Here is a 16,121-nt window from a genome sequence, read left to right as displayed (position 1 = left end):
AGTAAGTAGAAGAGCAAGGTTTAAATCCATTTCTGCTTATTCCAAATCCAGCACTCTTACCAGTGAACCATCTTGCTTTTTTGACTACTAAACTCTTCTTCAAACCTAAGATTCTACGATGTCATGAGATGCTAACGAGCATAGGTGGCAGGTGCCCCTGTTCCCACAATGACATATTTTTCATAGTCCAACGGCTCCAGTAAGTTACTCCATCCAGTAAGTTACTCCATCCTACTTTCCACCCTTTGGCATTCACCCCACCTGTCCCTGTCTCCAGATCCAGGTCTTTGATGAGTCCTTCTGAACACACAATTTAGCATATATTGTTTTGTCAAATGTCCATGTTGTTTATAATTTTTTTTAATTGGAAAAAGTTGCTTAATTCACAGAACAACTCATTTTATTGTAAAACTTCTTTAGGAACCCCGGGAATGGAAGTCAGCTTGCCAAAATCCATGGGATAAAGACAGGCATTATTTTTAAAACCTAAGAGGGTTTGTTGGTAATTATGCTTCATTTCTAATCTAGTCCAAGTGCTTTTTTAAACATGATTGACTGATCTTTTAAAACAACCCTGTGGGGGTAAACTTTGGAATTACAATTAAACAGATGAGAGAATTCAAATAAAGAGGTATTAAGGGACTTTCCCTCAAGGACACAGTAAATTGGTAAGGCTTAAAATCCTGGTTCCGGGTTTCCTCACTTATGCTGAGACCACTAGCTAATTCTCTGAATGAATTACCCATATGGCTCCAGATGTTCCAAGTACCATTGTCAAAGTACTATAGTAATTGGTGCTATTCAGAGGGAGAGGCAAAGAGAAAGAGCACTGGCCAAAATGTCTGTAAACCTGGATTCTAGTCCTGGATCTTCCAAGGGCTAGGTAATTAACCTTCTCTCTGGGCCTTAGTGAACTAATCTGTCAAATCAGGCAGGTGGACTAAGTATTTTCCAAGCTGTCACACAGAAGATAGGGGTTCCACAGAGCAATCTAGGGGGTTCCATGAAGAATAAAGTTTTATCACTGAAGAAGCACATGGCAAATCTGCTTTTCTGCCTGTGCTGGGTATGGTCTTTGAGTCAATAAGCATTTATTAAGCACTTACTATATTCCAAGTACTATGTAAAGTGGGGGGAGGGAGGGTTAACAAAGAAAAGCAAAAACAGTTAATACCTTCAAGGAGCTTTCACTCTAAGGAGGCAACGACTTGTTGTAAATTTGAGTACACACACACACACACACACACACACACACAAACCCCCCAAATGAACAAATACAATTAACCCATTGAGCTATCCCACCTTGATGGAAACAGCATTTTAAAATGACCAGTTTAGAATCACAGAATATTAGAGCTAGATGGAATTTAGAGATTCATGTCAACAGCTCCCCATCCTGCCCCATTGCTCCTTTCTTCCCCCTATAAGCAGGTTAGAGATCAGGAAAGTAAACCCAGGCAAATGAAGGCACATCCACAGAACTCAACAAGTCAGTAAACAGCAGAGATGAGATGAACTCAGAACTCAGAGAAGATTTAAGGGAGACATAAAAACTTCTTCAAGTATTTCATAGTTTCAGAAATGGAACAGCCCTCATCTAGCCAAATACCTTTTTTATAGAAGAGGAAGCTGAACAGAGATATTCAGTGACCTGACCCAGCATTCTGTCTCAAAGAAAAGAATTAGGAGCAGTGGAAGAAAGGGAGATATAGGCTGATGTAAGGGAAAACTTCCTGCCAATTAGAGCTATCTAGACCTTGTTCATACCTAGTTTATACTCTGATTCACTAAATGATTCAATCAGAACACTTTCCTTTTAATGATTGTCATAGTCAGTTCCAGGTACTGTACTAAACCCAGGAGATGCTGAAAAAAGGCAAAGCATAGTCTCTGCTCTCGAGTTCTCAGTTTCATGAGGGAGACAATGTACAAAAAACTATGTACAAACTACACAGTATACAGGATAAATTGGCAATAATCAACACAGTGAAAGCATTAGAATCAAGGATTTGGAGAAGTGAAGATTTTAGCTAGAACTTATCAGAAATCAAGGAAGCCAAGAAGCAGAAATGAGGAGGGAAAGGATTCCAGGCATGGGGGCTAGTTAGTGAAAATACCCAGAGGTGGGACCTGGAGCTTCTCATTAGTGGAATCAAGGAGCATATAAAAACTAGAAGGGACCTTAGAAATGGTCAAGTTTGATACCTTCTCCCTATTATACAGAGAAGGAAATTAAGGCTCAGAGAAGGGAAATTATCCAAGGATATATAGGTAGTTAGTGGAAAGAATTACTAAATCTCATGCTTCCCCTCTCCAATTTCAAAGTTCTTCTCATTATAGCATATTCCAAAATTTAACTAGAGCAGCTAGGTGGCACAGTGGGTAGAACTCCAAAAGTCAGAAGAAAGTGAGTTCAAATTGGGACTCAGATGCTTACTAGCTGTATGACTCTGGGCAAGTCACTTAACTCCATTTGCCTTGGTTCCTCATCTGTAAAATGAGCTGGAGAAGGAAATGGTAAACTGTGCCAGTATCTTTGCTAAGAAAACCCCCAAAAAGATCATGGGGAGTCAAACCCAAACGAAACCACTGACTAACAAGCTACTAACTCAAGACTTAACTGAAATGACTCAGCAACAGCAACAAGTATGATTATTATCAGAAAAGTTTTAAAATTCACCTTCATTGGCTTAAGGGCCAATCCTCCTTTGCTAAGTAGGGAAGCTTGAATACTTATGTGTCCACACATATTCATCACCATCTATGCAGAGAGTAGGTGTTCAGTAAACAGTAGTTAAACAAAAACTCAAAGCTTGTGTACACATAGGTATCCAACTATGAACACATTAATGACACATTCAGTCTTATCATTGCTGACCAAAGGTTAGATGAAAGTTCAAATCAGACTCCATTTCTTGAGATTTTAGAATCCTGCTATGTCCAAGCTGAAAAGGACATTAGACAAGACCTAGTTTGACACATACAAATTAAGGAAACTTAAGCTTGGAGGTGTTGGATTTATAAAATATGAAAGGGACATTAGAGATTCTATAGTCCACCCCCCTCAAATTATAGAGCTTTTTAGTGGCAGGGATGCTCCCAAGAGTCCTGGGGCAGCATTTTTTCACTTCGCCCTGAATATTAGCAAAAAGTGTTTCACAGAGACACTTTCCTTTGCTAAGTTTTCATGCATTTGAGCCAAGGGATAGTTTACTCAACACTGACTCATTTGTTTTTTTTCTATACACTGCCTGACTTTTCCCATATTTGGCCCTGGGTAATGTCCCTGAGCAGACTCCTCATGTGTCTTGTTGGTCAGACTTTATCATATTTTGAAAAGTGTTGAAAAAAATCCAATTAAATATCAGGCCTTTTCTAAGAATAATCTAGAGTTTAGTCGTTGTTTTCTTTTTAGTGAGAACAAATTCCAAATTAACTTTAGGCACTGAGATTTTACAGCAAGAGTGTCTAAACCTGAATTCAGGTCAAGTATAACAGCAGAGCACTGGGTCATTAATGGTTTCTAATTCATGTTCATGAGCCATACAAAGTAGCTCAGGCCCACAGGAACAGGGCTTGGGGAAATTAGGCCAAATCAGGCTAAAAGAAATCAGGCTACAAGATGCTGCCTCTTCACTACTCTCAGATGGTGTGGCATGGGTTATATGTATGTGAAATGGGCATCATCTATGGGGTGAGTAAAGATTCCAGGAGGCTCCATCTTGTTTAAAATATATAAGTATTGGAGGGCTCTTTTCAAATTCTAGTTTTGCTACTTATTAATTTTCTGTGAGACTTTGGGGAAGTTATTTAACCTCTTCAGGATTATTCTCCTTATTTGTAAAATTAGGGCATTGGACAATTTAGCCTCCAAGGTTTCTTCTAGGCCTAAATTCAAAGTTCTGGTGGGACTTAGTAAAAATTCTCAATTCACAGAATCACAGAGAGGATTTCAGAGTCTCATTTAATCTGACTTGTACCTGACCAACCATTCCCTTTACAACATCAGCCAGGCAGTCAGCAGTCAACAAGCATTTATTAACAAGCAGTACCTGTGTTCTAGTTACTGTGATGAGTGCAGGGGTATACAAAGAAAGGCAAAAACATGATCTCTGCCCTCAGGGAGCTCACATTCTAATAGAAGAGACAACATAAAAGTAGGTAGAATTGTAGAAATTGTAAAAATTGTAGAAATGGGAAATAATCTCAGAACAAGGCCCTGGTGGGTGGGAGGGATGCTGGAGGGTAAACCAAGACTGGAAAGACTTTTTGCAGAAAGTGAAATTTGTACTAAATTTTGAAAGAAGCCAGGGAAACTAAGAGGTGGAGGAGAAGGAGAGCATTCCAGGCTTGGGTGACAGGCAGTTCAAAGGTATGGAGTCTGGAGATGGAGCATCCTGTTCTAGGAACTACACAGGGGCTGGCAGACCTGAATCGTAGAGGGCATGGAGGCAAGTAATGTGTAGGGTTGTTTGTTGTTGTTTGTCCTTCATTCTGGAAGAGGACCAATGACATCAGGAGGGTGAAGTCTTGACTTACAAGTGAATTGGATTCAAGTGAGGCAGAGCTGTGCAAAGTCGTCAGCCTCACTCTCTCCTCTAACATCACTGGAGTCCAGTGGAAAGACGTAGGTCAGGATGACTAGCCATGGCCCCAGATGCAGTGGGAGACTTTGGCCCAAAGTGTAAGGAGATGAGAAAGGTAGGAAGGGGCCAGATTGTGAAGGGCTTTAAAAGCCAAACAGAGGATTTTGCATTTATTTGATCCTGGAGATAAAAGGGAACCAGTGGAGTTGACAAGAGTAGGTGGTGACATAGTCAGACCTGTTACTCAGGAAGATTGCTTTGTCAGTTGAGAGGAGGATGGATTGGAGTGTGAGGAGAGACTTGAGGCAGGGACACCAATCAGAAGGCTACTGCAATAGTCCCGATGTGAGGCGATGAGGGCCTGAACCAGGGTGGAGAGAAGGGGATGTCCCTTAGGAGACATAGTGTGAAAGTAGAAATAAAGTTTGGCAAAAGACTGGATAAATGGAACGTGTGCAAGTGACAAAGAATCATCTTACTGAAGACTACCAGTAACGGGCAACTCAGTACTCCCTGAGAGGGACTGCTTCATATTTCCAGAGTTTTAGTTGTTATAAAGTCTTCCACATGTCATGCTGAAAATACTCCTCTACACATCTTCCTCCCCCTGTTCCTGCTTGTCCCCTGGGGCCAAGCCAACATGCTAGCCCTGGAAGTACCCGAAAACACCTATTAGTATATTCCCCTTTAGTTTCCTCTTTCACAAATGAAATACCCCCTCTTCCTTCATCTTCATCACTTCAGTTTGTCTGTGTCCTTCCTAAAATATAATACCCAGAATTAAACATAATACTCCCGTCAGGCTAAGGTGGAATAGAACAGAATGATCCACTTTCCTTATCCTGGCAATTACATTTCTAACAATGGATCCAAAGATTATAATAGCTTTTTCTTGGCTACTATGTCAAACTGCAGCTAGGTGGTGAAGTTGATAGAAGACCAGGCCTAGAGTCAGGAAGATCTCTGCCCCTTTGAGTCTTAATGAGTTTTCCAGGGCTGTAAGAGGTTAAATGACTTGCTCAGGGTCACACAGACAATGTGGATGTGTCAGAGGTAGGATCTGAAATTTCTAACTCAAAACCCAGGTATCTATCCACTATTCCATACTGTCTTTTGCAATTCATTTTTAAAAAATACATTTTTATTTTAAAATTTTGTTTTTATATAACAGTTCCTTTTTAAACCCAAGCATATTGACTTTACAGTGTATGTGCTTCATCTGGAGTTAGAAAGACCTAAGTTCAAATCCAGCCTCGGATATATACTAATTGTGTGACCTTGGGCAAGTCACTTTTAACCTCAGCCTCAATTTCCTCATCTATAAAATTGGGATAATAACCCCTCACAGGATTGTTGTGAGGATCAAATGAGATAATATCTGTAAATAGCTTAGCACAGTGAATGGAACATAGTAGGTACTTAATAAATGCTTATTCCCCTCCTCCCTTTTTCCTTTCCCATCTTAAATGTCATTTTCTGAGAATTGGCATGACATTCTAGTCCATCAAGATAATGTTTGCTATTAACTCTGTCATCTAAGATGTTTATAGATTTTGTGCAATCCACCTTTTGCAGCTCTGCCAAGACTTGGACACAGAGCAAAAAGCAATAGTAGAGACAGTCCTTTCGATGGGTCAGGTACTTTTCATCTCAGGATTTCCTAAACTCTGAGGGAATTTCTGACTTGATTTGAGGACAAATTATGCAAAAAGCCTTGAGCAGAAAGCAAATTAGGCAAGTAAGACACAAAGAAGCAAGCATACTAGAGAAAAAAGTGGGCCACATGGAGAGCAGATGGGATGTTGTGAAGCAGCTCCAGGAGGTCCTGAGGCAGGACAGTGAGGATGGTGCAGGTCAAGTCAGGTGCAAACCCTCATCTGCTGTTCTCCTCTAGGCTGGAGAAACTGGTCTTCCTTCTCTTCTTTTAGCAGCTGCAGACTTCAGCTGTATCTTTTAAAACTGATCTTAGTCAATGGCATTGTTTTATATGTTCACAGTATTTCTGTGATAAAGAGTGAAAATCCAGATGTCTGTTCCAATCTGCACTTCTTTGAATGCTAGAAGATGGGAGGATGGAGGAAGGACTCCCAGGAGGTGGCAGCTTTATGTGCCTGTGTACTTTGCTGGGGGTGCCAGTCACATAGTTACTAGAGAATGTAGTACATTAGAGGCAGAAAGAGAGTAATATTTGGGTCTAGATGCTTCCTGATATGAGAACTGATAAGAAGCCCCAGCTGCAAACAAAGTTCAGTAAAGTTTGATTTTTCAATTGCTGGCTGGCATTGGTAGTGTCTAAAATGGCCACTGGTTGGGGATGTGAAAACAAAACAGTGCCTGGGGATAAGTGAACTGAAAGACAGGCCTCCATTAAGGAAAGAGAGAGGGAGTTTCCACCCCCCCTTCCAAAATACTTCCCTTTCCCCAACACACTGACAGCCAAGCCTATACTGCTCACAAATGCATCATTTATATTTTAAAAATATTAGTTCAGAAGGAAAAGAGATTACTTTTGGCTGAGGGAAATGGAAGACGTAATGGATAAAGGGATATATAATAATATTAACTAATGGCATTTATATAGTGCTTTAAGGTCTGCAAAGAGCTTTACAAATATTTTCTCATTTTATCCTCACAACAATCCTGGGAGCTAAGCACTGTTATTATACCTGTTTGAGAAAACTGAAACAGACAGAAGTTAAATGACTTGCCCAGGGTCACACAACTAGTAAGTATCTGAGTTCAGATTTGAACTCAGGTCTTCTTGATTCTGGGCTGTCCCCTTTCCAATGCACACTCCTCACAATAGCTCTTCCTAAAGCATAGATTTAACCATGCCACTCCATTTCTCAAAAATCTTCACCTCTATCTAGGTTTAAAATGCAAATTCCTCAGGCTAGCATTTAAAACCTTCCACAGTCTAGCAATTCCCCTACCCACTCCCAACCCCACCATAGACATTTCATATTGTGCCACTCTACACACTCTATGGGGCGGCTAAGTGGTGAAGCCCAATCAGGAGTCAGGAAGACTCATCTTGCTCAGTTCAAATCTGGTCTCAGATACCAGCTGCGTGACTCTGAGCTAGTCACTCTGTTTGCCTTAGTTTCCTCATCTGTAAAATAAATTGGAGAAGGAAATGGCAAACCACTCCGGTATCTTTGCCAACTGGGGTCGTGAAGATTTGGTCATGACTGAAAACAATTGAACTACAACACATTCTGTGTTCTGATGAAACTGGACTTTGAGCTGTTTCCTGAACTTGGCCTCCCATTTCCCACCTCTGTGCCTTTGAACAGGCCATTTCCCAAATGCCTGGTGTGTGCTCCTTTATTACTTATAACTTGTAATTCTTAACTTTCCTTAAGCCTCAGTTTAGGCACTATCTCCTACAAAAAGCCTTTCTTTATTACTTCAATCATTAGTGATTTCTTTGTCAAAATGCCTTGAATTTATTTATCTGTGCACATGTTATATAACCTCTGCTAGAATATAAGCTCTTTGAGGGTAAGCTCTGGTTTTTGTTTGTTTTTAGCTTTGTGATCTCAGTGCTTTGTACATAGTAGATTTTAAATACATTAATTATTGAATTGAATAAATTATTCATCAACTAGGGGGTGCTCCCTGGGATTTTTACATCCATAAAACAAGGGATTGGACTAGATCTAGACCTCTCAGTTCTAAATTCTATGCTTTTAAGTACACTAACCATCTTGAGCTGGGCTAAGCTGGTGTAGACTGGGAAAGGTACTTAAATATTTTTCTTAAAGAATAGATGAAAGTGATTTTCAATTATCATATCAATTATGTGTAAACAAATGCTCCTAAAATGCTTAAAAGCAGCTTAAAAGCTTGTCCTCCTGAGCACTTAAAGCCACACTCCAGAAAATTTTTTTTTATATCATTCATTTGCTTTGTGAATTCTTTTTTTTTTTTCCTTTTTGGAGGGCAACTGGGGCAAAGTCACTTAGCTAGTGTGTCAAACGTCTGGGGCTGGATTTGAATTCAGGTCCTCCTGACTCCAGGGCCGGTGCTCTATTCACTGTATCACCTAGCCACCCTTGTAAATTCTTTCTTTAGGAGAAGGGAAAAGGTAAAACGGTTGAGTATGTCTGAATCATCACAGAGCCGAATCGCTAGGGTCAGATTCACAATGTTTTATGTGTTTTAAGTGAGCTAAGCATGCCATTGGCTCTGGGACAAAGAAGCCCCCTGATTGTATATTACTGAGCAAACTCTAACCAGGTCAAAATCATTCCATTTATAAAAGCAGACTTTAAAGAGAGGGTACTCAGAAAGATGACTTATTGTTTTAACTGCAGTGCTCTAGCAACATAAGGGAAAGAAACAAGGGTGCCTCAGCCTCATTCAAACCTGGATGCCTTCTTTGCATACTCAGTTATTTCGGGTCAGGACTTGCTTAGTAGGCGGTTCCCAAATATGTGGAAGATGGAACAATGTAGTGTAATGGAAAAAAAAGCACCGAATTTGGAGTCTGGAGGTCTGAGCTCTATTCCTGGATTAGCTCACAAATTATATAATCTAGGTAAATCATCTAACCTCTGTAGGATCTATTTTCTTCATCTCTGGGGGGAAATACAAACACTTGGTGCTTATTAAATTCATAGGTATGTTGCAAAGGCAAATGAAGAGCTCTATATAATATTACTGCATGAATGCTTTGGAAAAGGATATTAATAATCTTGGTCAAGAATATGATTTACCTATATGTATAACTAAACAAGTATAACTAATGTCTACTAGTGAGAATAATAAGTAAGTTTATGATTCATAATTCTGCTTACATTTAAGTTGTGAAGGATAATTATTGGTTGAGAGACATCCTGAAGTAGTGGATAGAGTTCGGTTGGGCATCAGAAAGACTTAGGTTCAAAACCTGACTCTGACACATACTGGCTTTGTGACCCTGGGAAAATCATTTGACTCCTTAGGGTTCCCAGGTAACTCTAAGATTTTTAGTGATGGAACAGGTGCTAATCTGCATTTCTAAATGGAATGTCTTCACCTGGAATCCACTGCACCAAGAAAAAAAAAATCACAGCTGTACTCAAGATTATTTTTTTGTTATCTTAATAATTTATGCCTACATAACTTATTAATGTGGGACCACATTTGTTGTGATAGGGCTTGGACTAGAGCATAGATCTACTAACTCCCAGGTCAATGCCCATTCTATTTTACTATGTTGCTTCTGTCTTGTACTGGTAGGCAGTAATGACTCTATAGTCAGAAGAGCTTAGTTCAACCTAATAGTACATAATTAAAGTTAATAAAAGGAATGCAAATGGAACATAAGTATTGAATCTTCTAATTGCTCTTCCCTGGAAATAATAACACATTGTTTCCTCTTTCTCTTTCCCTCTCCTCCAAAAAAAGTCCTATATTGATGACTCATTGCTATGGTGATGACCTTGGGTTCTTGAAGGCTATGTTAGTGGAACACAAGCTCTAGCAGGTCCTATCAAGCTGGAAAGAATCCAGTGATACAATTAACACAACTATATAAATGAAGACAATTTTCAATAGCAATCAAGCTCATAGAAAAAAGAAATTAGATGACACTGGTATTAACTTATAAAGAAGAGCTGGGCATGATAGCACACACCTGATGCTGGGGAGGTTAAGAATGATGGATTACCTGAGTTCAGGTGTTCTGAACTTCATTGTGTTAAATCCATCGTAGGATGTCCACAGCAAATCTGGCATCAACATTACAAGTTACTGAGACCAGAGGGCCATTGGCTATCCAAGTAGGGCAATTTGACCCAGGTCTGAAACAAAGCAGATCGAAGATAATGCACTAATTAGTGATTCCATTCAGCCCATAAATTGCCCCTGCCCTTTCAAGATATGAAGACCCAGTCTCCAAAAATGAAAAGAAAACAAAGAAAATACTGTTTCTTTCCATTAACAAACAGAAACTACAATTAAGTGAAATTGCATATACTATTAGTTGTAATCACTCTTACTTTGTTTTACTTAACTATTTGGGGAGAGGATTAATTCGGGAATGCCCTGGGGATTCTTATGATTCATTGCAACTAAAGGTATCTATTTTGTTAAAGGGCCCAGTCATGAACTAAATAAATGTCTGTTTTTTTAAAAGCTCATCACTTGGTTGGTTGCCAGGTGATGAATATTTTGATCCTAGAAATTAAAGATCATCAACTGAGTAACAGAGGGGTTGTAATCTGAGTTAGTGGAGGTTGTATTCACACTGATAGAATTAGAGATTCTTGAAGTGTCTCAATATTTGCCCCTTAGCTGTTATATGTGTGTTTGTGGAAGAAAAAGTGAAAAAAGATGTAATTAGAAAAAGAGAAAGCGGGTCAATGAAGAGGAACAGAAATACACGGTATAAAATATCAAACAACCAAATAGATCATCATTAATCTTTAGAATTAGTGGTATTATTAATTTATAATATATATTATTTACTATGACCAAGTTAGATTTACATAAAATATGCAAACATGGTTCAATATTATTGTATGGTATATTATATTAATACTATCAATTATATTGATATAATACATTAATATGTTACAATATTTCATAATATGTTATATGCTTGATCTATTGCATGATTAATTGTAAAACAAAAAAACAACATGATTATGTCAGGAGAGAAAGAAAAACCCTTTGTCAAAATAGAACATTTATTTATATTAAAAACCCTAAAAAGCATAGGCAGAGAAGAGCACTTGTTCAATATTATGAACATGACATATCTAAAAATAAACATTATTATCTGCAAAAGCAAAATACTGAAATCTCTCTCAATAAACATAGAGGTAAGATAAGAATGCTTCCTCTTTCCTTTACTATATGGCATGATTCTAGAAATGCTGATTATAGCAACAGGGCAAGAAAGAAAATTAAAGTGATTAATGCTTAAAAAAAAGAGAAAAAATTATCCCTGTTAGTAGATGACTGGACAGTGTGCTTAGAAAACTCCAGAGAATCAACAAAGAAATTAACATAATTAATAGTTTCAGCAAAGTAGCAAAATATAATTCAAATTAAAAAAAAACCCACCAAGAAACAATAGAAGGGGAAATATAATTCAAAATGACAACAGATGTATCAAATATCTAAGAGTTAACCTATCAAGACATACAAACTCAAATAACTATTTATAGGTATTAAGAAACTAAAATAATAGGAAAGATTAATTATTCTTAATTGAAGACATTACAATATAATAAAAATGAGAATGCCTAAATTAATTTCTAGATTTATTACTCTACCAATCAAACTTTCAATGGGTTACTTTATAGAATTAAACAAAATATTAATAAAATTTATTTGGAAAAATGAAGGATCTAGAAACTCAGGGGATTAACTTCCTATTAAAGGTAAGTTTAAGTATAGAAATTTGGTAATTCATGAAATTAATTCATGGAATGAAGGTGGCATATCATTATTAGACCTCAAACTACATTATATAGTTATAATCATCAAAATTATTAGGTATTAGTTACAAAATAGAAAAGTACATTAGGGGAATATAGGCAAAACCTAGAATTAATTGGACACAGCAGTACAAGGTTCAATAAACCCAAGAACCACTGGGGAAGGATTTCTTATCTGATGAATATTTCTGGGAAAACTAGCAGGCATTTTCAAGTTAAGTCGAGAGGCATTTATTGAATGCTTACTCTATACCAGTTAGTGTGGTAAGCACTGAGGAAACGAAGAAATGCTTTATTACTTCCTGCTCTCAAGGATCTCACAGACTACTATGGAAGACAACATGTAAACAACTATATACAAATAAGATATATGCAGGGTAAATTGGAAGATAACTGCAGAAGGAAGGCATTAAGATTAAGGAGGGAAAGGCTTCTTGTAGAAGGTAGGGCATTAGCTAAGACTCGAAGAGAGCCAGGGAAGTCAGGAGGCAGATATGAGAAGGGAAATAAGTCTAGGCATGGGGAACAGTGATTAAAAATGCCTACAGTCTAGAAATGCAATGTCTTCTGCAAGGAACAGCAAGAAGGTCAGTGTCACTGGATCGTAGGAGGTGGCGGTAGGAGGAATATGTAACAAGACTGGAAAGGTAGGAAAAGAACAGGTTAAGGAGGGCTTTAAAAGCCCACCTGAGATTTTATATTTGATTCTGAGGTGAAAGGGAGCTAATGGAGTTTATTGAAGAGGGGTGTGATATAGTTGGACCTGTACTTTAAGATCAATTTGACAGCTAAATGAAAGACAGTGGAATAGGGAGCCTATCACAAAATCAAGGCAGAGATATCAACTAGTACACTATTTCAATAAGCCAAATGTGAGCTTGCACCAGGGTGGTGGCAGTACTAAAATAGAGAAGGAAGTTTAAATGAAAGATGGGATAAAGGTAGAAACAGTGGTACCTGCCATCTAATTAGATATGGGAGGAGGGGGGAGGTGAGTGAGAGTGAGGAGTAGAGGAGGACACCTAGGTTGTGAGCCTGGGTGACTGGGGAAATGGTGGTACATGACAATAGAGAAATTTGGAAGAGGGGGAAGTTTGGAGAGGAAAGATAATGAGTTAAGTTTGGGACATATTTAAGATGTTTACAGGACATCTAGTTCTAGATGTTGGAGATGTGAGACTAAAGGTAGGAGAAAGGGTAGGGCTGGACAAAGAGATCTGGGAATCATTAGAATAGAGATAATAATCAAATTCATGGGAGTTGATGAGATCACTAAGTGAAATAGTATAGAGGGAGAAGAGAAGTGAGCCCAGCACAAAGCCTAGTGGGACACCCATGGTTAGTAGTTGTGACCTGGATGAAGATCCAGCAAAGGAGACTAAGGATTGGTCAGTTATGTAGGAGGAGAACCAGAATAGAATTATGTCATGGAAATCTAGAGAGGACATCAAGAAGAAGAGGGTGGTTGACAGTGTAACAATTTGACAGAAATTAGATTGACACCAGCATCTTATACCATAATCTACAATTAGCTGTATAGGGACAAATGACCTAACATAAAGAAATTAGAGGATGGGGGAAAGGGAATCTTTTACACTGTATCTGGGATGGGAGGAGAGAGGGGATTATTAGCCAAACAAGGAATAGAGGTCACAATAAAAGATAAAACAGAAATTTGCAGTTGCATAAAATTAAAAAGCCTTTGCACAAACAAAATCAATGCAAGTGGAATAAGAAAGGAAAGTAGGGAGATTATTCACATCAAATATCTGATAAGAAGTCTGATATCCAAAATACATATGGAATCAATACAAATATACAATTTACAAAGCCACTGCCCATTGATAAGTGATCAAAGGATATAAGCAGTTTTCAAAAGAATTGGTAAACATTTCATAAAAAGAAAAAATTAAATGTAAACAACTAAACTTATCTCGTACCCCTCTAAATGGCAAAGATGATGAAAGACAGAACTAGTCAAAGATGGATAGACTACAAGAAGATAAATTAATATTCCATTGTTGGGGGAAATGTGAATTAGTCCAAAGGTTATGGGAAACCATTTGTAATTTTTTTCCAGAAGTTTTTGCCCAGAAATTAGTTCTTATCGAAGTAGTTGGTGTTTTGGGGGTTAACTAAACAGTGTATTTGATTGTTTCTAGGTCTTGTTTATCTAATCTCTTCCACTGATCAACTTTTCTATTTTTTAGCCACCATAACCAGTAGCTGGCACATGTACACAATGGCAAAGACAAAAGAAACTGGAAGGCCTTGGAGAGACTTTGAAGCATAATTGTCATTCTGTAACTGTAACTTTGAATCATGTGATGGGCAGTAGCCCTCATTGATTGACAAACCAGAACTGGGGCTACCTTCAAAAGTTTTGAGTAGGTCTTAGTCTCTCTTTTGGTTTAACTTCTCTTTGGTTAAATTCTTCTTGCTAGATGACATCTGGCAAGAAACAATGCTCTAAGGGGGAGAGGCCTCTGCCCTTTTCCCTTCCAAGCTTGATATATTGATCCATGAATCTGGGAATCTTGGAGGAGAATGCATGTCAGATTTTGCATCCAACCCAGCCCAGATGCCCCAAGGAGTGATGAGCAACTCTGGGGCCCTAGCACAGTGGTATCATCAGGCAGCATTTGGATGTGAACTTGATGAGAACAATAGAAACTGCCTTAAATCTAAGCCCACTCTCTTGAGAGTTGAGACGGTATTAGGGAGAATATACTCCTGAGGTATTGGAAGTGGGATAATATTGGTATTTTTGTTCTTGCCATATCTTTGAAGTCAATATCAATTTGAAAAAGTTAATTAATATTAATTAGTTAAATGGAACTGGGGCAATTAGTAACTGGTGGATAACAGTGGAGGAAACAGTAGCTCAGGAAGGCTCAAGCTGATAGCATTAGATAAGAATACCCCAACCACTCAAGGGTACCTCTAGGAGGGAGTGTGGGGGAGATGTCATGGTCAGCTTAACTCTTAGATAGTAAGCCTAGAGAAAACTTAGTACCCCAGCACCAAATACTTTGAATGATTGCTGCTTTGTAGTATAGTTTGGTATAGTATAGGCAGCATGGTGGAGTGGATACAGAGCTGGACCTGGATTCAGGAATTCCAGGGTTCAAATAGTACGTTAAATATTTACTAGACAATTCATTTAACGCATCTCGAGCTCCTTTTCCTAGTCTCCAAAAGAAGTGTGTCAAACTCAGTGGCCTCTAAGGTCTCTTTTAGTTCTCAATCTGTGATCCTATGATTCTGATACTCCTGAGCTCCTTTCCTTCCCACTTCATTTTAATTATTTCCTTGAGATTCTTGACCTTCTGTTCTTACATATGAACTTTGTTATTGTTTTGTCATTTTTGAAAGCAACACTCTGGTATTTTGATAGGGTAATGAATCAACAATTAATTTACATAGATAGTATTGTCATTTTTACTATATTAGCAAACCCAACCGGTAACAGTTAATATCTTTCCAATGATTTATATCTATCTTTATTTCTGTTAAAGAATTTTTTATTTGTATTTATATACTTTTTGTATATTTTCCATATAATTAGACTCTAAAATATTTTGTATATTCTGTAGTTATTTTGAATGAAATCTCTCATTCTCTCTCTTTTCCTCTGCCCTTTGTATCCTCTTTCTCCCATTGGCAAGTTCCTCCCTGAACCTTTTGATGAAGGGCCCAGACTAGCCATACTTGATTCTCTGGACTTTGCTTCTATGCCTCAGCTGCTTTCTCCTAGTGCCCCTGTGGCCCCTTTCTCCTACTGATCGAGTCATGTCAACAAGCATTTATTAGGAGCTCACTATGTGCCAGGCACTATGATAAATGCTGGGGATAAGAATAGAAGCAAAAAGACAGTCTTTGCCTGGAGGAAGTTATATTCTAATGGTGAGGGTGGGCAGAGACAACACATAAAAGGGAACTGAAATATGGTGAGCAAGGAGAGAGAAGATACCTAAATAGGGACACGATGCCATAGTTTGAAGAATAAAATATGTCTTTTCTGGACCTTTCCTCAAACTGGAGATTCTGGGAGGAATTTACTGGCATGAGAAGAGGACGACCAGGGCAAATGGAAAAGCAG

At 38.3% G+C, this 16,121-nt stretch overlaps 1 long non-coding RNA gene across 1 annotated transcript in view; it reads right to left on the bottom strand.

Moving 5' to 3' along the window:
* The window catches only part of LOC138148338 (uncharacterized), a 165,355-nt gene that overhangs the window by 41,195 nt on the left and 108,039 nt on the right, over positions 1 to 16,121 (bottom strand). The window contains exon 2 of the long non-coding RNA XR_011165033.1: positions 10,243 to 10,375. This is a non-coding gene — a long non-coding RNA (uncharacterized lncRNA). The remainder of the gene's footprint in view (positions 1 to 10,242; positions 10,376 to 16,121) is intronic.

Source organism: Petaurus breviceps, unplaced genomic scaffold (genome assembly GCF_028583685.1).
Source record: "Petaurus breviceps papuanus isolate PSGF00001 unplaced genomic scaffold, PetGlider_PUasm1.0 90823, whole genome shotgun sequence".
Classification (NCBI taxonomy): Eukaryota; Metazoa; Chordata; class Mammalia; order Diprotodontia; family Petauridae; genus Petaurus; species Petaurus breviceps.
The sequence above is the reverse complement of the archived record's forward strand: the minus strand, read 5'-3'. Positions and strand labels throughout refer to the sequence as shown.